This window comes from Aquarana catesbeiana, linkage group LG05 (genome assembly GCF_042186555.1).
Source record: "Aquarana catesbeiana isolate 2022-GZ linkage group LG05, ASM4218655v1, whole genome shotgun sequence".
Taxonomy (NCBI): Eukaryota; Metazoa; Chordata; class Amphibia; order Anura; family Ranidae; genus Aquarana; species Aquarana catesbeiana.
The window spans coordinates 473,813,798-473,838,133 of record NC_133328.1 but is presented as its reverse complement, the minus strand read 5'-3'; the positions used below and the strand labels follow the sequence as shown (position 1 = coordinate 473,838,133).

Sequence of the window (24,336 nt, the reverse complement as noted above, 5' to 3'; positions counted from 1 at the left end):
TGTTCTTTTATTTTCTTTCCTGAAGGCGATTAGATATTCTTTGCAACTAAATTTTCACCACATTCACTAAGTGAAGGGAAAGTTGCCTTGCAAAAACAAATCTGATAAGCAGTTGGGACACACAGATAAAACAAGATCAGCTCAATTCTGCAATAAAAAGTATCCTTGGAAGCTGTTTGAGAACTTGCCAGTTCTTTAAGTCCCAAGTGTGCCAATTGTTAAAACCTGAAACCTACCCTGTACTAAGACTTTTACATAACAGAAATCAGTATACCCATTTACTAAGCCCTGATATGGTAAGGTTAAATTAAACAACCATTGGTGTCACAAAAAAACCCAAACACTATATCTATCTATCTATCTATCTATCTATCTATATATATATATATATAATTTTTTTTATTACACACACACAGGCTGAGCTGTAGATGATGTATCTGGGCTCAACACAGCATATATGACTATCAGTATTCATTGTGATTCACGAGAACGCCTGGTTACTTATTAGGGTTCCAATAAGGAAACCAGACATTTTGGAACACACAGTTCATTTAGATCCCATTCTCCTAAAGTGATACTCCATCAAAAAACACTTTATCACATAAGTGTACAATACTTATCCATCATCGTGACTAATAAAATCATAAGCTGCAGGTCTGATGAAACCTGTATATTAGTCTAGAACAGGGGGCTCCAAACTTTAATCAAGGAGCAGTTTATTGTCCTTTAGACTTTAGGGGGGCCGCAGTGTGGGCAGTGGGAGGAGAAAACCTCCCGTGGTCCCTGGGAATATAGAGTGCCTCATTTTTGGTATTAGGGGGAGGAATAGTGCCCCATGATTGATGTCAGTGAAAGGAACAGTGCCCCAAGGGCCAGATAAAAGGCAAGCAAAGGCCTGCATTCAGTCCCTGGGCCACAGTTGAGTCCTTGCTTACATATCACAGCTTATTAACAAGAGATCATAGCATGTTTTATTATGAGCCAAAAGATCAGAAATACAAATATTTTGGGCCATTTATTGTCAGGTTTACAATTGGACTCACGGTACTACAGATTGTAAACTAAAGCTGGCCATAGATGAAAAGAATTTATTATGAACATTCGTTTGTCATTCGAAATATTTCATTTGCCTTACAACATTTTATTTTGGAAGTAAATGGACTTTACCGCACGACACTGTTATAAAGTTTCCATACATCCTGCTCCTTACAATTTTTTCATCACTGCAGTCTAAAATAAGTGTCGATATGACCCACTAATGATTAGAAAAACAACCAAAAACTTTCTCAGAACCTTCTTTTCCTGAGCATTTTTGTTAAAAATTCTACCCATCTGGCCAGCTTAAGGTAGTTGTATTGACATTTCACAGTATGGGGGGTCACCAATCCAATAAGCGAAATAAGGCTGCACAGGACCGGCTCAAAAATAGCTCCTGATTTCCAGCCTGTGATGGTTAGGTCAAATCTGCTCTCCTTCTAGAATCTAGATGGACTCAAGGAAATTTTCGAAATGGAAAAGCTAGGTGAAGGACATCTGCCTGCTAGAAACATAGAATTTGCCGTGTGTCATTAGATTTAAACTTGTATTGCCATGTGATTGTACAATTGAACACAGTTTTATCAATAGCAGGCAGTTGCAGTGTAGTCAGGTCTCAATGCATATCCATCACCCATTTCTTACAGCTAAATATTTTTAATGTTTGGTATGGTGAAATGGCATCAATGTATCCTGCAAGGCATAAAAACTGAGCTGTAAGGGAGGATTGTAGTGTGTGGTTCGCTTTATTTCTACACACAGAAGAGCAAATCATCTTGCCTTTTAACTCTACTGTCCAATGAAAATGAGCATTAATAATGGCAAAATTAGTATGGATAATGAGCAATGAGGTAATGGATTACAAATTTACTAACCTGTCTAAGTCATGATAATTAGCTGCAGTTTGCCAAAGTAAGGCATAAAACACACACACACACACTCATAGTGAAAAAGGACAGACTAATAGGCAATACAAATCATGCACACAAGCCCCATGGCACAGCACAAATCTTGCTACAACATAAACACCCTACTATAACAAAAAAAAATACAAAACTTTAACTACACAAACAGCCAAAATATTTTTTTTTCCAGCAAAGATAAGCCCATCACCTGGGGCTTCTACTGAATTTCATTGCCATCTGGCCAACACTTCCAGCCATAGAAGACAAACTGCAAGTGTGTAAAGTTGTCCCAATATGTAACCCCCCTCCCCACCTGTACTTAGGAACTATAAAAAAGGAGAGGAATCTACCTTTGCTATGCATAGGACTAGAAGTCCTGATCTATGACCATGGTGAGTGAAAGGACCATCAGAGGACACAATGGTCGGAATCATAAGGGATGGCCACGATCGTGATCTATGAGAAGATTACCTGTTTGGGTTCAGGGAGGGATCCAGGGCTCCCCGATCGTCCTGTACAATCTGGTGAGTGAGTGTTGCAGAGGAGCTAACAATCAGCCCGTCAATTCCAGCCTATGGCTCCAGGTTTAGCTCTCCCGGATCCTACTCTCAGCCCAGACTCAGGGAGAGCTCTCCAGGTGGGGGCGTGTCCAGGGAGGAGGAGGAGACTTCTTAAAGCATCTGTTCACCGTGCAAGAGTGTAAATATGGGGTCTCCTGTATAGGGGGATCACTGATCGCCAGGTTGCTGGAAAGACACGATCTGAGCTCACAGCATCCTCACCATTAACTTCAGCACTTTAGCAATTAACTTACTTATTTCAGTATACGCTAAAGTTTGGGGTACTAAAAACATGTCTGATTCGTTTTTTTTGTTTTTTTTTGGGTTTTTTTTTTTTTTTTTTTAACGAGATAGTTTATACCGACGTTGGTTAATTTTATGATTCGGTGTTCACATTGTAGCTGATCATTCCTGTTTTTAGATCTGCCATGCATTGGAGACAAGTTGAGCCATCGGACATCTATGAAAGAGCACCACCCTGTGGTCATAAATGTGGGCACACATTCTAAATTATCTGGAAGGTTGGGATTTTTGACATGCCTGCTTCTCCATATTTTCAGGACTGTAATGTAAATACACATGTGTAGAGGATCCCTGTAAGATATCTGTAATTCTAAAGATTCCTTGCTGAGATTGCAGGGTGGCCTATATAAAACATAAATATGATTGTTGTCCAAACAAGACTAAAGTATATGTGAACACCCACCTTGTAAAACAACCCATTCAATTTAAGTAAATATTTTTTTTTTTATAAGTGGTCATATAATCTTTGTTCTCCGCTGCATTAAAGGGCTTAGAGAGGTGGGGTGGATAAATAGCAATGCGCCGATCTTTACAGTAAATGGCTGCGCAGGGGGCATGTCAGCACAAGTATGACCATTGGAGGACAGGCAGCCTGTAAAAACTGACCGCACTGGAATTAATGTGCTCTCATGCCTAGGGTGGTCAGTGTGAAATAGGCGGAAGGCCCGTAGATGTGGTGTATCTGGATTTTGCAAAAGCATTTGACACAGTTCCCCATAAAGTTTACTGTACAAAATAAGGTCGGTTGGCATGGACCATAGAGTGAGTACATGGATTGAAAACTGGCTACAAGAGCAAGTTCAGAGGGTGGTGATAAATGGGGAGTACTCGGAATGGTCAGGGGTGGGCAGTGGGGTCCCACAGGGTTCTGTTCTGGGACCAATCCTATTTAATTTGTTCATAAACGACCTGGAGGATGGGGTCAACTGTTCAATCCCTGTATTTGCGGACGATACTAAGCTAAGCAGGGCAATAACTTCTCCGTAGGATGTGGGAACCTTGCAAAAAATATCTGAACAAATGAATGGGGTGGGCAACTACATGGCAAATGTAGGTTTAATGTAGAAAAATGTAAAATAATGCATTTGGGTGGCAAAAATATGAATGCAATCTATACACTGGGAGGGAGAACCTCTGGGGGAATCTAGAATGGAAAAGGACCTGGGGGTCCTAGTAGATGATAGGCTCAGAAATTGCATGCAATGCCAAACTACTGCTAACAAAGCAAACAGAATATTGGCATGTATTAAGAAAGGGATTAACTCCAGGGATAAAGCAACAATTCTCCCACTCTACAAAACTCTGGTCTGGCCGCACCTGGAGTATGCTGTCCAGTTCTGGGCACCAGTCCTCAGGAAGGATGTACTGGAAATGGAGCGAGTACAAAGAAGGGCAACAAAACTAATAAAGGGTCTAGAGGACATTAGTTATGAAGAAAGGTTGCGAGCAGGGGATATGATTTCAATTTACAATGAATGAATACCATACTGGTGACCCCACAATAACGATAAAACTTTTTCGTGGAAGGGAGTTTAACAAAACATGTGGCCACTCATTAAAATTTGAAGAAAAGAGGTTTAACCTTAAACTACGTAGAGGGTTCTTGTCATGGATGTACTGTGCATGGTTCTGCAACTGGGCGCGGGTGCACGGGTCCATTGGGACGTGTTCCAGTCCATAGGCATTCAGCAGTGAATACGCGCGCGCCAATGTGCGTGCGCCGAACGCAGACACGTGCACACTAACACAGCTTTGGCGCCCAGTGATCCTTAAAAGGGGCCTCTTCAGAATGCATCCTTGCTGTCTGATCTGCAGCTCATCCTGTACCCGATCCTGAACCCGCATCTGCTCCAGTGTTACCTGGCTTCTCCTGACCTCGCTGCTGTCTCTAGTCCTGACCCCTTGGCTTGCCTTTGACCTGCTCTGTGTTCCTGTTTGTTTGATCTCCTGTTGCCGATTCTGCCTGGACTTGACCATTCTCTGCCTGCTGCTTCTGTCCGATTGATCCGCTGCTGTGACCTGGCTTGTCTGACCCTGCTTCTGTCTGCTGTCCTGCGCCAGTGTGCGCTTGCCTACCAGTCCTGCATCCGTGTGCATCAGTGTGCATCTGCCTACAAGTCCTGCATCCATGTGCATCTGCCTACAAGTCCTGCATCCGTGTGCATCTGCCTACAAGTCCTGCATCTGTGCGCACCTTCCTGCAACTTCTCAGCGTTCCTGCATCTGCAGCAATCAAGCCTGTTCCTGTCTCTGCCAAGCTGACTTCATCTCCAGTCAAGCGGACCCTGCAGGCTCTCCTACTCAGCTGTGCTCTGAGGGTCACTGTTCCCACTCCAGTGATCCCGGAACCAGAGCCGTACGAGAGGTCTCCGTCTGCACGTCAGGCTCACCTCCAAGGTACGTGTCAGTTCTCTACTGTAAGAGCGGTAAGGATGTGGAATTCCCTTTCACAGGCGGTGATCTCAGCAGGGGGCATCGATAGTTTAAAAAAACTATTAGATACGCACCTGAACAACCGCAACATACAGGGATATACAATGTAATACTGACATATAATTACACACATAGGTTGGACTTGATGTAACTATGTAATACCAATCAATGTCAATGTCAGAAAGTGACATTTTTGCCCATTCTCCTTTGCAAAATAACTCAAGCTCTGTCAGATTGAATGGGGAGCATCTGATAACAGCAATTTTCAAGTCTTGCCACAGATTCTCACATGGATTTAGGTCTGGAGTTTGACTGGGCCATTCTAACACATGAATATGCTTTAATCTAAACCATTCCATTGTAGCTCTGGCTGTATGTTTAGGGTCATTGTCTTGCTGGAAGGTGAACCTCTGTTCAAGTCTCAAGTCTTTTGCAGACTCTAACAGGTTTTCTTCTAAGATTGCCCTGTATTTGGCTCCATCCATCTTCCCATCAACTCTGACCAGCTTCCCTGTCCCTGCTGAAGAAAAGCATCCCCACAACATGATGCTGCCACCACCATGTTTTACTGTGGGGGTGATGTGTTCAGGGTGATGTGCAGTGTTAGTTTTCCGCCACACATAACGTTTTGCTTTTAGGCCAAAAATTTCAACTTTGATCTGACCAGAGCACCTTCTTACACATGTTTGCTGTGCCCCCCACATGACTTCTCACAAACTGCAAACGGAACTTCTTATGGCTTTCTTTCAACAATGGCTTTCTTCTTGCTACTCTTCCATAAAGGTCAGATTTGTGAAGTGTATGACTAATAGTTGTCCTGTGGACATAACATCCCACCTGAGCTGTGGATCTCTTCAGTTCCTCCAGATTTACCATGGGCCTTTTGGCTGCTTCTCTGATGAATGCTTCTCTTGCCTGGCCTGTCAGTTTAGGTGGACGGCCATGTCCTGGTAGGTTTGCAGTTGTGCCATACTCTTTCTATTTTCAGATGATGGATTGAACAGTGCTCCATGAGATGTTCAAAGCTTGGGATATTTTTTTTTTTATAACCTAACCCTGCTTTAAACTTCTCCACAACTTTATCCCTGACCTGTCTGGTGTGTTCCTTGGCCTTCATGATGCTTTTTGTTCACTAAGGTTCTCTAATAAACCTCTGAGGACTTCACAGAACAGCTGTATTTATACTGAGATGAAATTACACACAGGTGTACTCTATTTACTAATTAGGTGACTTATGAAAGCAATTGGTTCCACTAGATTTTAGTTAGGGGTATCAGAGTAAAGGGGGCTGAATACTAATGCACGCCACATTTTTCACATATTTATTTGTAAAAAATGTTGAAATCATTTATCATTTTCCTTTCACTTCACAATTATGTGCCACTTTGTGTTGGTCTATCACATAAAATCCCAATAAAATACATTTACGTTTTTGGTTGTAACATGACAAAATGTGGAAAATTTCAAGGGGTATGAATACTTTTTTAAGACACTATAGATATAGATATATATATATATATGATCTTACACGCACATGAACTTTAATGGCATCCCAGTCTTATGCCCTGTACACACGGTCAGATTTTCCATCGGAATTTCCGACACACAAAGTTTGAGAGCTGGCTCTAAAATTTTTCGACAACAAAATCCGTTCGTATAAATTCCGATCGTGTGTAGACAATTCCGACACACAAAGTGCCACGCATGCTCAGAATCAAGCAGAAGAGCAGCATTGGCTATAGAACTTAATATTTCTCGGCGTATGTGTTGTATGTCACTGCGTTCTTGATGTTCGGAATTTCTGACCAACTTTGTGTATGCAGGACAAGTTTGAGCCAACATCCGTTGGAAAAAATACGATGGATTTTGTTGTCGGAATGTGCGATCGTGTGTACAGGGCATATGTCTGTAGGATTCAATATTGAGTTGGCCCACCCTTTGCAGCTATGACAGCTTCAACTCTTCTGGGAAGGCTGTCCACAAGGTTTAGGAGTGTGTCTATGGGTATGTTTGACCATTCTTCCAGAAGCGTATTTGTGAGGTCAGGCGCTGATGTTGGACGAGAAGGCCTGGCTCGCAGACTCCTCTCTAATTCATCCCAAAGGTGTTCTATTGGGTTGAGGTAAGGACTTGCTCATCCATGTCCATATGGACCTTGCTTTGTGCAAGTCAAGTAGGAACAGGAAGGGGCATCCCCAAACTATTCCCACAAAGTTGGGATCATGATGTCCAAAATGTCTTGGTATGCTGACGCCTTAAGAGTTCCCTATACTGGCACTAAGGGGCCAAGCCCAACCCCTGAAATACAACCCCACACAATAATCCCCCCTCCACCAAATGATTTGGACCAGTGCAAAAAGCAAGGTCCATAAAGACATGGATGAGCGAGTTTGGGGTGGAGGAACTTGACTGGCCTGCACCTCAACCCGATAGAACTACTTTGGGATGAATTAGAACGGAAACTGCGAGCCAGGTGGCGTTAAAGTTCATGTGCGTGTAAAGGCAGGCGTCCTAATATTTCTGACAATATAGTGTTAAATATTATGGTATCTTCGCCTCAGCAATATGAAGAAGAACAAAGGATAACTGCAAAGGAAAGTCACAAATTAAGTTTTATAAAATTTAATACAAAAATACATTTATTGATACAATACAAAAGGAATAATATTTTGTATTCTATCTATATGTATTTTTGTATTAAAATGTATACAATCTAATTTGTGACTGTCCTTTGCAGTTATTCTAGAGTACCATTAAAGTCCATGATAGCCTCCCCCCTATTTGTATAGTGTATATACAGTATGTCACAATAGTGAGTACCGGTACACCCCTCACATTTTCGTACATTTTGTATTCTATCTTTTCATGTGACAACACTAAAGAAATTACACTTTGCTACAATGTAAAATAGTGAGTGTACAGCTTGTATAACAGTGTAAATTTACTGTCCCCTCAAAATAACTCAACACACAGCCATCAATGCCTAAACCGCTGGCAACAAAAGTGAGTACACCCCTAAGTGAAAATGTCCAAATTGGGCCCAAAGTGTCAATATTTTGTGTGGCCACCATTATTTTCCAGCACTGCCTTAACCCTCTTGGGTATGGAGTTCACCAGAGCTTCACAGGTTGCCACTGGCGTCTCTTCCATTCTTCCATTCTTCCATGATGACATCACAGAGCTGGTGGAAGTTAGAGACCCTGCACTCCTCCACCTTCCGTTTAGGATGCCCCACAGATGCTCAATAGGGTTTAGGTCTGGAGACACGCTTGGCCAGTCCATCACCTTTACCCTCAGCTTCTTTAGCAAGGTTGTGGTCGTCTTGGAGGTGTGTTTGGGGTCGTTATGGTGGAATACTGCCCTGTGACCCAGTGTCCGAAGGGAGGGGATCATGCTCTGCTTCAGTATGTCACAGTACATGTTGGCATTCATGGTTCCCTCAGTGAACTGTAGCTCCCCAGTGCTGGCAGCACTCATGCAGCCACAGACCATGAAACTCCCACCACCATGCTTGATTGTAGGCAAGACACACTTGTTTTTGTACTCTTCACCTGGTTACTGCCACACACACTTGACACCATCTGAACCAAATAAGTTTATCATCAGACCACAGGACATGGTTCCAGTAATCCATGTCCTTAGTCTGTTTGTCTTCAGCAAACTGTTTGTGGGCTTTCTTGTGCATCATCTTTAGAAGAGGCTTCCTTCTGGGATGACAGCCACGCAGACCAATTTGATGCAGTGTGCGGCATATGGTCTGAACACTGACAGGCTGACCCCCCACCCCTTCAACCTCTGCAGCAATGCTAGCAGCACTCATAAGTCTATTTTCCAAAGATAACCTCTGGATATGACGCTGAGCAAGTGCACCCAACTTCTTTGGTCGACCATGGCGAGATCTGTTCTGAGTGGAACCTGTCCTATTAAACTGCTGTATGGTCTTGGCCACCGTGCTGCAGCTCAGTTTCAGGGTCTTGGCAATCTTCTTATAGCCTATGCCATCTTTATGTAGAGCAACAATTCTTTTTTTCAGATTCTCAGAGAGTTCTTTGCCATGAGGTGCCATGTTGAACTTTCAGTGACCAGTATGAGAGAGTGAGAGCAATAACACCAAATTGAATACACCTGCTCCCTATTCACACCTGAGATCTTGTAACACTAACAAGTTGTCAGAAACCATGAATAAGGCTGAGACAGAAGTACAGTTAAATCACACTTGTTTAATAATAATAATAAAAATGTAAACAGAGTAAACATAATCAAAACATAGCCAGAGTTCAGGAACTGGAACGGATAGTCAGAAAAGGCAAAATGTCAGGGAACTAGAGTGGAGCGTAGTAGATCAGCAAGCAGGATATGGAGCCAGAAGGAATGTCAGCCAAGCAAGTCTTTAACAGGAACACAGGAGAGCGTCTCTAGAGATGTAACCAAGGCGAAGGCAGAGATCATCTGGTCTGGACAGCTTAAGTAGGCAGGACTGACGAGCAGGATATCATCAACAGGTGAGTCACTGTGGAGAGAATGGAGCTGGCAATTAGCCAAAAGCTGAGTGGCCAGCTTTGACAGGAAGGGCTGAGCCCAGCCCTGACACAAGTCACATGACACCAGAGAGGGAAAATGGCTAATTTGGACATTTTCAGTTGGGGTTTACTCACTTTTGTTGCCAGCGGTCACATGAAAAGATATAATAAAATATTTACAAAAATGTGAAGGGTGTACTCACTTTTGTGAGATACTATATATATATATATATATATATATATATATATATATATATATATATATATATATTTGTGTGAAATGGGAGGAATAATATTATGGAAAGTGTGTGACGAGTGTAGAGGCTTTACCCACTAGCTATATCGTGACCAGATAAATGAGAACACTTCAGACGACAGTAAGCATAATTATTGTAATTATTGTTTAATATTAGTAAGCAAGAAGCACAACCTGCATGTGTAACAAGTAAACCACACATACATACAAGTTCAAAGAGGCAATCTTGGCTCGGGGGGGTACTGGCAGCAGAGAGACACCAGCAATTATTACACCGGGAAGTGTCAGATGCTGGATAGTCTAGCAGCTGTACCTCTGCAAGAGAGCAAAGCTCTGATTTACCAGAGATGCTTATGGTGAGTGCTAGGATGGTATTGTACAATGATTTTAATAAAACTTTCTTTTTAAAATGTATTTTTCTCTTGAAAAATATATATATATATATATATCAAGCTTACTGTCAGGAAGATGGCCTCAGAAGGAGTCCTATAAGGAAAGCTGTACAGGCTGGTGCACGTTTGCGGGTGCCAATGTGCATGCATGGTTCCCGGCACCAAACAGACTATTAAAATCAGGCCAGTAAACAGAACCAATGCTGTCTGATCTACAGCATTTCCTGTGATCTCTGTTACCTGTGATTCTGCATCTGTTCCTGTGATTGACTCAGCTTGTCTCTTTTTTTTTTTTTTTTTTTTTTTTACAGAAAAGGGTTTTTATTTTAACAAATCAGCATTACAAAACAGTCAGCATACGACATAAAGTGTCTCATTCGTTACAGCATTATAGTAAAGCATCTATTCAGGAATGTAACATCCCACAAGTCCTTTTTTTCGTGCTCCCTGTATATCTTTTTATAACATAGAAAAGATAGTTAATTAACAAATCAGCAGTATTGAACATTCAGCAATCAACATGAGGTATCATATTCATTACAGCATTAAATAAAAGCATCTAACCAATAATGTAGTATCCCACTAGTCCATAACTACATAGTCCCTGTCTCTCTTATCTGGTGGGATCTAAGAATATTTCCATCTGAAACCTACCCAGAAGATCAGCAGGTCATGCATTCGCCACTCAGCTTGTCTCTTAATACCCCTGCCATCTGCCTGCCTCCGACCCTGGCTTGTCTCTGACCTTGCACCTGCCTTCTCCTCAGGTTACCACACTGCCCGCCTGTCAGTAATGGCTGGTGCTCAAAATTTTTGGGGGGGTGCAAACAAACTGAAAAATTCTGAAAAAAAAAAACATCAAATGCAGCCTCACTGTGCCATCAAATGCAGCCACTGTGCCATCAAATGCAGCCACTGTGCCCATCAAACGCAGCCACTGTGCCCATCAAACACAGCCACTGTGCCCATCAAACGCAGCCACTGTACCATCAAATGCAGTCACTGTGCCATCAAACGCAGCCACTGTGCCCATCAATTGCAGCCACTGTTCCATCAAATGCAGCCACTGTGCCCATCAAACACAGCCACTGTGCCATCAAACGCAGCTACTATGCCCATCAACTGCAGCCACTGTGCCCATCAAACGCTGCCACTGTGCCAGTCAAATGCTGCCACTGTGCCAGTCAAATGCAGCCACTGTGCCCATCAAACACTGCCACTGTGCCCATCAAATGCTGCCACTGTGCCCATCAAATGCAGCCACTGTGCCCATCAAATGCTGCCACTGTGCCCATCAAATGCTGCCACTGTGCCCCATCAAACACTGCCACTGTGCCCTCAAATGCTGCCACTGTGCCATCTAATGCAGCCACTGTGCCCATCAACTGCAGCCACTGTGCCCATCAAATGCTGCCACTGTGCCATAAAATGCTGCCACTGTGCCAGTCAAATGCAGCCACTGTGCCCATCAAACACTGCCACTGTGCCCATTAAACACTGCCACTGTGCCCATCAAACACTGCCACTGTGCCCATCAAATACTGCCACTGTGCCATCAAATGCTGCCACTGTGCCCCATCAAATGCTGCCATTGTGCCCATCAAATGCTGCCATTGTGCCCCATCAAATGCCACTGTGCCCATCGAATGCTGCCACTGTGCCCATCGAATGCTGCCACTGTGCCACTGAATGCCACCACTGTGACCCCCCCCACGCCAGCTCACCATCTGCCCGGCACTTACCCTGTCTCGGTGGGGCAGTGGGTGGTGGCGCCAAGCAGTGTCCTAAATGCGTCCCCTCCTGTCCTCTCCTCCCGTCCTCTCCTCCTGATAGGCGCCCAATCACAGCTCCTTTTGTTTCTGCCAATCAGGGGACGGGTAACAGACCCAAGCACCTGAATGGCGGAGAGGTAGTTCAGTGTTAGGAAAGTGAATATTCATTTGCTTTTCTAACACACCTGGGTGAAATGCGAGAGCATGGCGCTTGCAGGTCACCTTTTGTGACGCCTATTAGAGCCTAAGGCTCTAATCAGGTGCTTTGAAAACATCCCCCGCCGCTTTAATTCAGGTGCTCCGTGCCCGAAAAGGGGCCGGACGCCTGAATAGGGGGTGGCAGCAGCGGCCATGCTATGCATGAATCTATCTATTGGTCATAGAGGGGGTGACTGGAGAGAGGGGGCGCACCGCCAATGCCGCCTGTTACCAACCTGGCTTGCACCCCGACTCTGCCTCTTTCTCCGCATCTGTTCCAGTATCTCCTGTCTGTGTTTGACCTGGCCTGCCTGTGTCCCAGTCTCCTCGGAACATCCTTTCTGCTAGCTATTCCCTGCATTCCTGTGTGTGGCATCCAGATACTAGCCTGCTCCAGTCTCCAAGCCTTCCTGCTGTCCCGGGCTTCCTGTCTTGCTGGCAACCCATCACGGTGTCATCAGGAACTTTGGACCGGCATCTCTGCTAGCAATCCTGCCAGGCACTCGTGCTACGCTATACTCCCGTGCCTCCTGTTTTCTCTATCAGGGGCCTCGAGTTAGAGGCGTAAAAGAGGTCTTCCTCTGCATACCCGGCTCACCTACCAGGTACATGACACTTACAGTAATTATTATTCACAAGTATAGGGCAGTGGAAGGCAATCCGAAAATATATTTACGTTTATGGGAGATCTGACAGGCTGAAGAAAAATGGCACAATAGCATTTACAATTTTTATTTCTTTAACCAATACATAAATTAAAAAATAAAATAAAACTGATAAAATTAAAAAGTGCTTAAAAGTAGAAGTCTGGGCTAGAACTAACTAAGCTTAAAACGGTTCCCCTCCACCTTCTAAGTTTTGTACTAATTACCCTGCAGAGGGAAGATGCATATACTCACCTAATGTTAGAGAGCCCCAGTCCTGTCATGTGATCTTCCAGCGGCCGGCTTCAGGGGAGATGAGAGACTGCTGACACTGGATGAAATGCCTGTCCGCTGACGTCACCAGGATCAGTCGAGGCAGTGCGTCATCACGACTTGGGAAGTTTGGATCCGCCAGCTGCCTGGACTGATGGCAGAGAGATGGACGCTCCCCGCCCCTCCACAGCTCATCGCTCCAATGAGCGTGGAGGAGCAGAGCAGGAGAGCTGCTGACTGACAGTCAGCAGCTCTCCTCTCGGGGAGCCGTGAAAACCAAGCCATCTGCGATGTTCAGTGGTTTGGTTCTCAGTGCAGAGGCGGCGGGGGACAGATGCAGCATCAATCTGTTGCTGCGTCCACCTAGGTAAGTATGAATCTAGAAAAAAAAAAAAAAAACATACTTCTGTTTTAATACTAGGCATCCGTTGTCAGTTGTCCATCCTCTCCCCTGAAGCTGGTCGCTGGCAGCTGATCACATGACTGAACTGGAGTGTCCTGAGAATAGGTAAGTATACTGTAAGCATCTCATTCTACGGGTTATTTAGTATATGTGTTTAAAGAGGGTGGGAGCAGCTTTAGCTCAGTTAGTTCTACTTTAATGTGAAATTCTCACTTTTCACAGTTACATCATTAAAAATTTTGAGAAAACTTTTAGCAATGTGGTTAGATGTAAAGCTGAATTCTGGGCACATATAAAATACACAAATAAATTCAGCTACAGTACAGTAAAGAGGTTTTAGGAAGGTGTGGAAAAAATGCTATAAATTTAAGAATGGTTTCAGAAATAGAAGTGTTAATAGTTTATTTTTTTCATTTAACAAAATGGAAAGTAAATGAACAGAAGAGAAATCCAAATCAAATCAATATTTGGTGTAGCCACCCTTTCTCCTCAAAACATCATCAATTCTTCTAGGTACACTTGCACAGTTTTTGAAGGAATTCGGCAGGTAGGTTGTTCCAAACATCTTGGAGAACTAACCACAGATCTTTTGTTGATGTAGGCTGCCTGAAATCCTTTATGTAATTACATACACACCATTGATCCTGACCAAATCTCCAAATCCATTTGCAGGTTGAACTGGATGGACTATTGTCTTTTTTCAACCTTACCTACTTTGTAACTATGAAATGCAGCAAGCAAGGAACCTCTACTATGCTTCACTGCTGCCTGAAGACACTCATTATTGTACCGCTCTCCAGCTCTTCAGTGAAAAAAACTGTCTCCTGCTATAGACAAATGTTTAAAAATTTGACTCTTCAATCCAGAGCACATGCTGCCATTTTTCTGCACCCCAGTTCCTATGTTTTCACGCATAGTTGAGTTGCTTAGCTTTGTTTCCACATCGGAGGTATGGCTTTTTGGCCAGAAATCTTGCATGAAGAGGACTGGCCAGACCTCACCAGACAGTAAACGGGTGTACCTGCTGGGTCCCCCTGGTTTCCTCTAGTTTTGTGCTGATGGCACTGCCGGACATCTTCCATGGTCGAGGAGAAGTAAGCATGATGTAACTTTCATTGCTGCATTAAGTTTCCTTGGCTGACCACTGGGTTTATGGTCCTCAGTGTTGCCTGTTTCTTTGTGCTTCTTTGAAAGAGCTTGAACAGCACATCTTGAAACCCCAGTCTGCTTTAAAATCTGCCTGGAAAAGATCTTGCTGATGCAATATAACTACCTTTCTTCACACCTGCCTAAAATTTTTGCACAATAATGTATGTGATCATTAAAGTTCATCAAAGAAGTGTAGGAATACTAAAAAAATAAACATACATACTTATTTATCTGCTGCATCTGTCCCCCAGTGGCCCTAAGCCTGAGAACTGAGGGATCACTCGCTGATCATTTAATTCTCAGGTCTGCTTGAGCTGAGAGCAGTGACTGTCTGTCACCGCTCTCTGCTCTGCCTCTCTAGCAATCACTTGAGCACTGGGCTGGGAAGGGACCTGCTGAGAGGGCAATTTCATATGGTTTGGATCCCATGCTAAATTGGAGCTGGACAGGATGGATGTCAGTTTATTGACATCTGTGCCCATTCATTTGTGTCTGCATCTACCCAACAGACAGGGGTGGACCTATTATGAGTCTATGGGCGGCTGAAAGTAAGCAGACTTGTGTCGTCCGATCCATCATGTTTAGGTCTGGGAAAAAAGGAAATTGATGCAGTCCATTTCTTATTTTATTCTTTTTCCAGGCATGGATGGACTCAGAGGTAGGCCATAAACTACAAACACTTTATGTATTCTAGAAACACATAACCTTCTCAACTCCATAGCCTGGATATCAGATTTAGACAACCTTGGCAACACTGCATGGCAAGTGCAATCGCTAATATGTTTCAAGGGATATAACCTCTTCCTCTAGCTTTTGAGGAAGAGGGCATATGCCTCCAAACGCATTAGCTCTTGCATTTGTCTTGCAGTGCTGCCAAATTTGTCTACAACTGATATCCAGGCTTTTGGTCTTTGTGACTATTTCTACACACATTTTATCAATAAGGCCTTATGTATGTGTCTATGATTTTCTAAACGCTTTTCTCCTGAAAAGAGTTTTCAAACACTTTTAGGCACATCAAGTGTTTGGATGTTCATTCATTTCAATGGGCAGAATAGTAATTTATTCTGGCCATTGTAATGAATGAAAACTGAAACGTGTTTAGGCGTGTTTAGACACTTTTAGACACCTTTACACATGTTTAGATGCAGCGGGTATTTTTTTATGCCCGCAAACGCCTCTCCTAAACACAATGTGGGTTCAGTTTCTGCTACTAAACACCCCTGCTTCCAAATGCCTGTAAATGCCTATGTGTGCATTGAAACACAGGCTAACATAGAGGGGCATTTAAGGGCAGAAAATATAAACATCAAACACCTGTAAAACAGGAGTTTGACACTTGCAGTCTGCATGAGGCCTAAATAGTGTTTGAGTTAATGTTCGAGGCTGATGTAACCTTCTTGTTGTTATGTCGTTAATGATTAAAGATTACTCCAATCTGAAGAGGGCTGCAAATATATTCAGTGTATTCAGACACTGAACTGAATGAACTGGCAATCAAGTACTTCTAAGATTGTTTGTGGTGTCTTGCATCTGCTGAAGTGTTGTTCTACTCAAAAACCATGCTATTACAAACTATTTAAAAAAACATGTTACATTAAAAAAAAAAAAACTCCCAATGTTTAATGTAATGTAAATGATAGAATACCACCTACATTTATTTACAGCTGCAACTCTAGTTGGATAAAGGTAAGTAGATATACAGTACAGCAGATCATGCTGAAAGAGGTGAGAAGGTACAGAATGTGATGGCAACTCCAAGAGCTTAGAACAATTATTATATCCCACAACTGGAAGAATAAAAAAAGGACAATTAGCAAATACTGAGCTAAATAGTGAGGTGCAGTCCTCCAATACCAGTGAGCTAAGTGATGTGTAGAAAACCCGAATTCTTATAGTGTAACATGGCATCTACCCATACTAATCCCATGGCTACTTATGAATTATCTAAACAAATATAAAATTGAAAAGAAATTTTACCCCAAAAACACAGTGAAAAAGAGTTTCTAATTATACTAGTATGTTTTATCGTATCTAAGATAAAAATCTATCTTTCTTTAGTAGCATATAAAAAAATATATCCACTCATAATATTTATCCTTACATGCTCCAGACGACATACTTGTAAGGTTGACATAGACCTGCCTGTTTTGCAAAAAAATGTTTGCATCACAGCGACATGATAGATAAATGTTTCTGCATTTGAAATCTCAGTTCATTCTTGGATTTCCTAAGAGGGACAAGTAATGGCAAAAACTACTCACTGAGCATGACAAATAATAAGCTTATGACTATGGAACACATGTATTCCATGGCTATCAAAATTGCTCTTTGTTTTCTTCATAAATGTACATATCAAGCAAGACCCACACTAATAACTTCCCTCAGTAACCTGTGGAATACCAAAATGGCTACATGTCACGGTCTGAAGTCAGGCTCGTGGGCCAGTTGCTGTAGCAGTAAAGGGATTCACAAGTAATCATCTGAAAATTTACAAGCAGATCCCCTAACGTTTGATGTGGGCTCACCTGGGGTGCAGGCACTAGTCAGTCTGCACCAGAGCTCCCCATGGTGAAGATAGGTTTCGCTGCGTGCTAGGTCTCTGCCCTCTGGATTGCCCAGAGGGGAAATAACAAGTGGGGGTCAGGAGCTCAAAGGAGATAATGAGTAATAGCGAAGTTAAGGACAGAAGGAGGTATGCAATGCAAGGAGCAAGGTATCAGCTGGAAAGAGCATAGTAATCTGGCAAACAAGAAGTGCAGAGACATGGCTTAAATCAGTAAGTTCAAGGGAGGAGAAAATAGTTTAAGGTGCACTAAAAACAAGATACAAGGCAAGGTTGTCCAAGTAGTCATGCAAGGAGCTGTGGAGCATCTCAAGTGGCACAGTGGGATAAGCTAGAGCCAGACACCACTTACAAGTTCAGATCCGGACTATGACACTATGACATAATAGGCCCCTCAGGTTTGGTGCACGTCTGGCTGTGACTAATGGTTGTAGTGAAATGGATTTTATAATTATTTTACCATTTGTAAGTGGAAATAAATCTCACAACAGATGTGGCATGTGATGCAAGCTGGAGCCATATATAAGCGAAACTTAGGCCCCTTTCACACTGGGGCGGTGGGGGCGTCGGCGGTAAAACAGCGCTATTTTTAGCGCTGTTTTACCGTCGTTTTTGCGGCTGTATTTGGCCGCTAGCGGTGCGGTTTTAACCCCCGCTGGCGGCCGAAAAAGGGTTAAACCCGCTCGTACAGCGCGGCTATAGCCGCGGTATAGCCGCGCTGTCCCATTGATTTCAATGGGAGGGAGTGGTTTAGGAGCGGTGAACACACCGCTCCTTCACCGCTCCAAAGATGCGGCTCGCAGGACTTTTTTTACCGTCCTGCCAGCGCACCGCTTCAGTGTGAAAGCTTTCGGGCTTTCACACTAAACAAACAGCGGAGGCTGTTTAGGGGCGGTTTGCAGGCGGTATTTTTAGCGCAATAACGCCTTCAAACCGCCCCAGTGTGAAAGGGGCCTTAGCCTCCAAACTATCTAGAACAGGGGTGTCCAAACTACGGCCCTCCAGCTGTTGCGGAACTACACTTCCCATGAGGCATTGTAAAACTCTGACATTCACGGACATGACTAGGCATGATGGGAGTTGTAGTTCCTTAACAACTGGAGGGCCATAGTTTGGACACCACTGATCTAGAAGCTCTAGAACTAACCTTGTGTATACCATCTGTCTTTAACTCTTATTCATGATAATGTGAGGTAAGTTTTTAAATCTGGCCCTTAAGATTGGCTATACCATGGATGTATTTCACTGTAATGTAAATGTATCTAATAGCTATTTATTGCAGTAAGTATATGGAACAGTGGTGTCAGAATAAGACAGGATGCATCAGTAGATAGAAGCATGAGGTGGTGGAACCCAGGCACTAGTATATCAAATGGCTGGCAGTCAATTGTTGACAGTTTTTTGGTGCATTTATATCATATATCATATATATATATATATATATATATATATATATATATATATATATATATATATATATATACACACAGTTATGCTTATACGTTTATGATATCTTCGCCATTTTTCAGAGAATATGAAAGATAACACAAAAACACTTTCACTCATGGTTAGTGTTTGGCTGTCATTTATTATTAATCAACTGTGTTTTACACTTTTTAAATCATAATGACAACAGAACTTACCCAAATGGCCCTGATTAAAAGTTTACATACCCTGGAATGTTTGGCCTTGGTACAGACACAGAAGGTGGCACACACAGGTTAAAATGACAATTAAAGGTTAATTTCCCACATTTGTGGCTTTTTAAATCACAATTAGTGTCTGTGTATAAATAGTCAATGAGTTTGTTAGCTCTCACATGGATGCACTAAGCAGGCTAGACACTGAGCCATGAGGAGGTAGAAAGGAACAGTCAAAAGACCTGTGTAACAAGGTAATGAAACTTTACAAAGATGGAAAAGGATAAAAAAAGATATCCAAAGCCTTGAATATGCTAATTAGTACTGTTCAATCACTTAATAAGAAGTGGAAAATTTGGGGATCTCTTGATACCAAGCCAAGGTCAGGTAGATCAAGAAAGATTTCAGCCACAACTGCCACATGAACTGTTTGGGATACAAACAAAAACCCACAGGTAACCTCAGGAGAAATATAGGAAAAAGATGGTGTGGTTGTACACACGGTCGGAATTTTTTTTAAAAAATGTCCGATGTGAGCTTGTTGTCAGAAATTTTGACCGTGTGTAGGCTCCATCGGACATTTGTTGTCAGAATTTCCGACAACAAAAATTTGAGAGCTGGTTCTCAAATTTTCCGACAACAAAATCCATTGTCGTAAATTACGATCATGTGTACAGAATTCCGACACACAAAATTCCATGCATGCTCGGAATCAAGCAGAAGAGCCGCACTGGCTATTGAACTTCATTTTTCTCGGCTCGTCGTATGTGTTGTATGTCACCGCGTTCTTGACGTTCGGAATTTCCGACAACATTTGTGTGACCGTGTTTATGCAAGACAAGTTTGAGCCAACACCTGTCGGAAATAAATCCAGAATTTTGTTGTCGGAATGTCCGATCGTGTGTACACGGCATAAAAAAAAAGAGCTGCATGGTCAAGTTGCCAGAAAGAAGCCTTTACTGTAACAAGTTCCACAAAAAAGCCTGGTTACAGTATCCCCAACAACACCTTGACATGCCTCATTAGCTTTTTTGTGGCACTGGCGCAGTAAAGGCTTCCTTCTGGCAGCTCAACCATGCAGCTCTTTTTTGTTCAAGTATCGTTGAATTGTGCTCCTTAAAAATAACCACATAGGACTGGATCCATGAATGGATATTTGGATAGCTGTCAGCGCACTCTGCATACTTCCATCTAAATTAAGCTCATAACGAGCAAAGAAATAGAAGTGCCCATAGCGTAATCCAGTAAATGAAAATACTTTTATTTAAAAAACAAAGTGATCCCATATAGATGTTCACTTACAATGTACCATACAGCTACCCACGCCATTGATCTTCTGTGATACCTTACCCGGGAATACTGCTCTCAGCTGTAATAAGGTATATCGGGACTCAACGATCTATGATACATGTTTATATTATTTTGATACATTGTAAATGTACATCTATATGGGATCATTTTGTTTTTTAAATAAAAGTATTTTAATTTACTGGATTACACTATGGGCACTTCTATTTTTTCGCTCGTTATGAGCTTAATTTAGATGGAAGTATGCAGAGTGCGCTGACAGCTATCCAAATATCCATTCATGGATCCAGTCCTATTTGAGTGAACTAAGACTCTAGAACTAAGTCCGTCGATATTAAACCAGTGAAAGGCACGCTGTTAACCCATCACCTTCTAGTAAGTGAATTACCTATAGAAGATTCCCATAAAAGCAATGTGGTGAAGGATTTATCTGGGATTTTGATCAGCAGAGAGTTGGTGTTCAACATTCTTTATAAACGGATCAGCTACCACCCCACACCCTGCTGTACACAATTAAGACACAAGTGGAACTTTTCATCTTTATTTGTATCTTATTTTACATATGAACTTCTTAAAGAGGAGTTCCCATTTTTTTTAAAAAATTAAAAGTCAGCAGCTACAAATACTACAGCTGCTGACTTTTAATAACCGGACACTTACCTGTCCCACGGTCCAGAGATGCAGGGGATAGAAGCTCCGCTCATCTCCCCCTCTGTTCGGCGGCTCCGGCGTTGCAACTGTGGGTGCGCCATGATTGGCCGCTCAGTCATCTGGGACCTGTAATGTGTCCCAGATGATTGACAAGAGGGAGGGGACAGAGCTGAGCCCTTCCTGCGCCGAGGGGAAGTGATGTCACCAGCCCAGGCACTGAAGGAGGCAGACTACGAGGGACCCCCTAGCAACAGCCATTTAGAGGTGAGTAAAAAAAAAAAAATTTCCAATTTTTTTTTTTTTTTTTTTAGGAACATTCATGCTTTTTTTTTTCGGTGGAACACCACTTTAAGCGCTGATAATGTTTAAAAGACTGTTTTTTTAACATATTTTTTGATACATAATGCATATATCACTTACAATGACAGAAGCAACAATGCAGCATAAAAAATGAGATCCGACACTCTTACATAGGGCACAGAACAATAGCTGGTAAACCATCTGTCCAACTATCTAGCAACAAGAAGTGAGACGGAAATGGTCAAAAGCATTTCAATTTGAGGTCCAAGAGGACCAAACTTTTGCATACTTCCAGGAACAACCCCGACTGATATATGTAAATCTATACATAGGAAAAGCAGCATCCACCATCGCTTCCCAGGAGGACAACGCAGGGGGAATGGAGGAGGTCCACTTAAGGAGGATTTCTTTTGTTGCGTAATATAGGAGGTTAGCAATTTAGTATGATAAGGCCGCTGCTCATCCTCATGAATCCCTAGAAGTGCCAACTCCAGGGAAGGTGAAAGTGTCAACTGTAATCTAAGATGAATCACTTCAAAAAGTCTTGGATCCTTCTTACTGTACATACATTCTGGAAGGTTTTCCAAATAGTTCTAATTTTGAATGTTGTATTGGAAAATACTAAGTTGCTTTTTTCAGTAGTAAATATACAGATAAGACTGTGTATAGTTTTATAGAAAGAAATTCAGGGTCAAAATAACTATTTAAAAAAACAGTATTGCAAGACCCTGGAGCACTGAGCTTGATTTTTTTTAATACATTTGGACCTATATCTATGCTGAGATTTTAGTTTTTTTTATGTAACAGATTTCCATATGTAAGTAGGAATCAAAACCTTAAAATTCTAAAGTTCATGCACAGTGTATTGAAATAAATAGCCAAGCAAACCTAACTGGTCAGCATAACACCACACAGAATCGTAAATATATACCACGGTTGGAATTGTGGGAACCCATTTGTAATGAAAAGAAAGTGAGAAGAATGAAATAGGGCTGATGCTGTAAAATGTAAACTCAGGGCGAGTAGAGTGTATGACCCCTAATCCTAAGAACACTTACAATGCAGCTTTCACCCTTGAACTCTGCGCTCGTATACCAGGACAAAAGGGTCATCTACGGCAATGTTTTGATCACAAGCTTTGTCAGCCCTGGAATGTGTTTTCTTATCTGTAGCAATCCACACCTGACAAACCAGAAGCTCTGTTTTCCCAGAACTCACACACATTTCAAGGCATTATTTGCCAACATAAACAGATAAAGCATGTGAATCCCTTCCAGATACATATACTGTATGTATCTGAAAGGGACACAAGCCTTCTAACACAAGTCTTCTACTGTGTCATCAAGGCTTTAATATTATGTTGTGTAATAATGCATAGAAACTTTAGATGATTGTGAATCCATCCTTCCTATACCAGTAGACCATGACCAACAATAAGGATGTACAGGTATATAGGCACCAAAAGAGTTTAGGAGAAATGCGCAGCTGACAAATATCTAGAAAAGCCATCCAAGCCAATAGTTATTTCCTAAGACTAGGAGCACCGCCAAATGTTACATAGTTTCAAGTTAGACTGACAAAAAAAGTTCAACCACCACATTTAACTGATACAAATGTGTGTCTCCTTAAATTACTATGTGGACGATTTACTAAGAGCCAGTTCACACCACATGCAGTCCAGTACATTTTTTTCTGCATCAAAAACGCATAGATAGTAGGTTATAAGGTTTTCAATAGCATAGTTGACACCAGTGAGGTCAATTCCAGTGCATCCCAGTTCCAGAAAACAAAGTAGAACATGCTGCATTTTTTTCTGCACTGGACTGTACTGGAACGTGGTAAACCGCATCAAAAACGCACTGGAACGCACCTAAACGCACCAAAAACGACCCGGAACACACATGTCCTTATTTTAGGTTAACCACTTGAGCCCCGGACCATTATGCTGCCTAAGGACCAGAGGTCTTTTTCCAATTTGGCACTGCGTCGCTTTAACTGCTAATTGCGCGGTCATGCAATGCTGTACCCAAATGAAATTTGCGTCCTTTTCTTCCCACAAATAGAGCTTTCTTTTGATGGTATTTGATCACCTCTGCGGTTTTTATTTTTTGCGCTATAAACGGAAAAAGACCGAAAATTTTGAAAAAAAATGATATTTTCTACTTTTTGTTATAAAAAAAATCCAATAAACTAAATTTTAGTCATACATTTAGGCCAAAATGTATTCGGCCACATGTCTTTGGTAAAAAAAATGTCAATAAGCGTATATTTATTGGTTTGCGCACAAGTTATAGCGTCTACAAACTAGGGTACATTTTCTGGAATTTACACAGCTTTTAGTTTATGACTGCCTATGTCATTTCTTGAGGTGCTAAAATGGCAGGGCAGTACAAACCCCCCCAAATGACCCCATTTTGGAAAGTAGACACCCCAAGGAAATTGCTGAGAGGCATGTTGAACCCATTGAATATTTATTTTTTTTGTCCCAAGTGATTGAAAAATGACAAAAAAAAAAAAAAATATTTACAAAAAGTGGTCACTAAATGATATATTGCTCACACAGGCCATGGGCCTATGTGGAATTGCACCCCAAAATACATTTAGCTGCTTCTCCTGAGTATGGGGATACCACATGTGTGGGACTTTTTGGGAGCCTAGCCGCGTACGGGGCCCCGAAAACCAATCACCGCCTTCAGGATTTCTAAGGGTGTAAATTTTTGCTTTCACTCTTCACTGCCTATCACAGTTTCGGAGGCCATGGAATGCCAAGATGGCACAAAACCCCCCAAAATGACCCCATTTTGGAAAGTAGACACCCCAAGCTATTTGCTGAGAGGCATATTGAGTCCATGGAATATTTTATATTTTGACACAAGTTGCGGGAAAGTGACACTTTTTTTTTTTTTTTTTTTTTTTCATAAAGTTGTCACTAAATGATATATTGCTCACACAGGCCATGGGCATATGTGGAATTGCACCCCAAAATACATTTAGCTGCTTCTCCTGAGTATGGGGATACCACATGTGT

The 24,336-nt window shown here is 42.2% G+C and overlaps 1 protein-coding gene across 1 annotated transcript in view; it reads right to left on the bottom strand.

Annotated features, from left to right (window-relative positions):
- GREB1L (GREB1 like retinoic acid receptor coactivator) overlaps positions 1–3,087 on the bottom strand; it is a 199,353-nt gene extending 196,266 nt beyond the window's left edge. Inside the window, exon 1 of the mRNA XM_073631446.1 lies at positions 2,412–3,087. The gene's annotated coding sequence lies outside the window, so the exon portion shown is untranslated. The remainder of the gene's footprint in view (positions 1–2,411) is intronic.
- Positions 3,088–24,336: the final 21,249 nt, after the last annotated feature.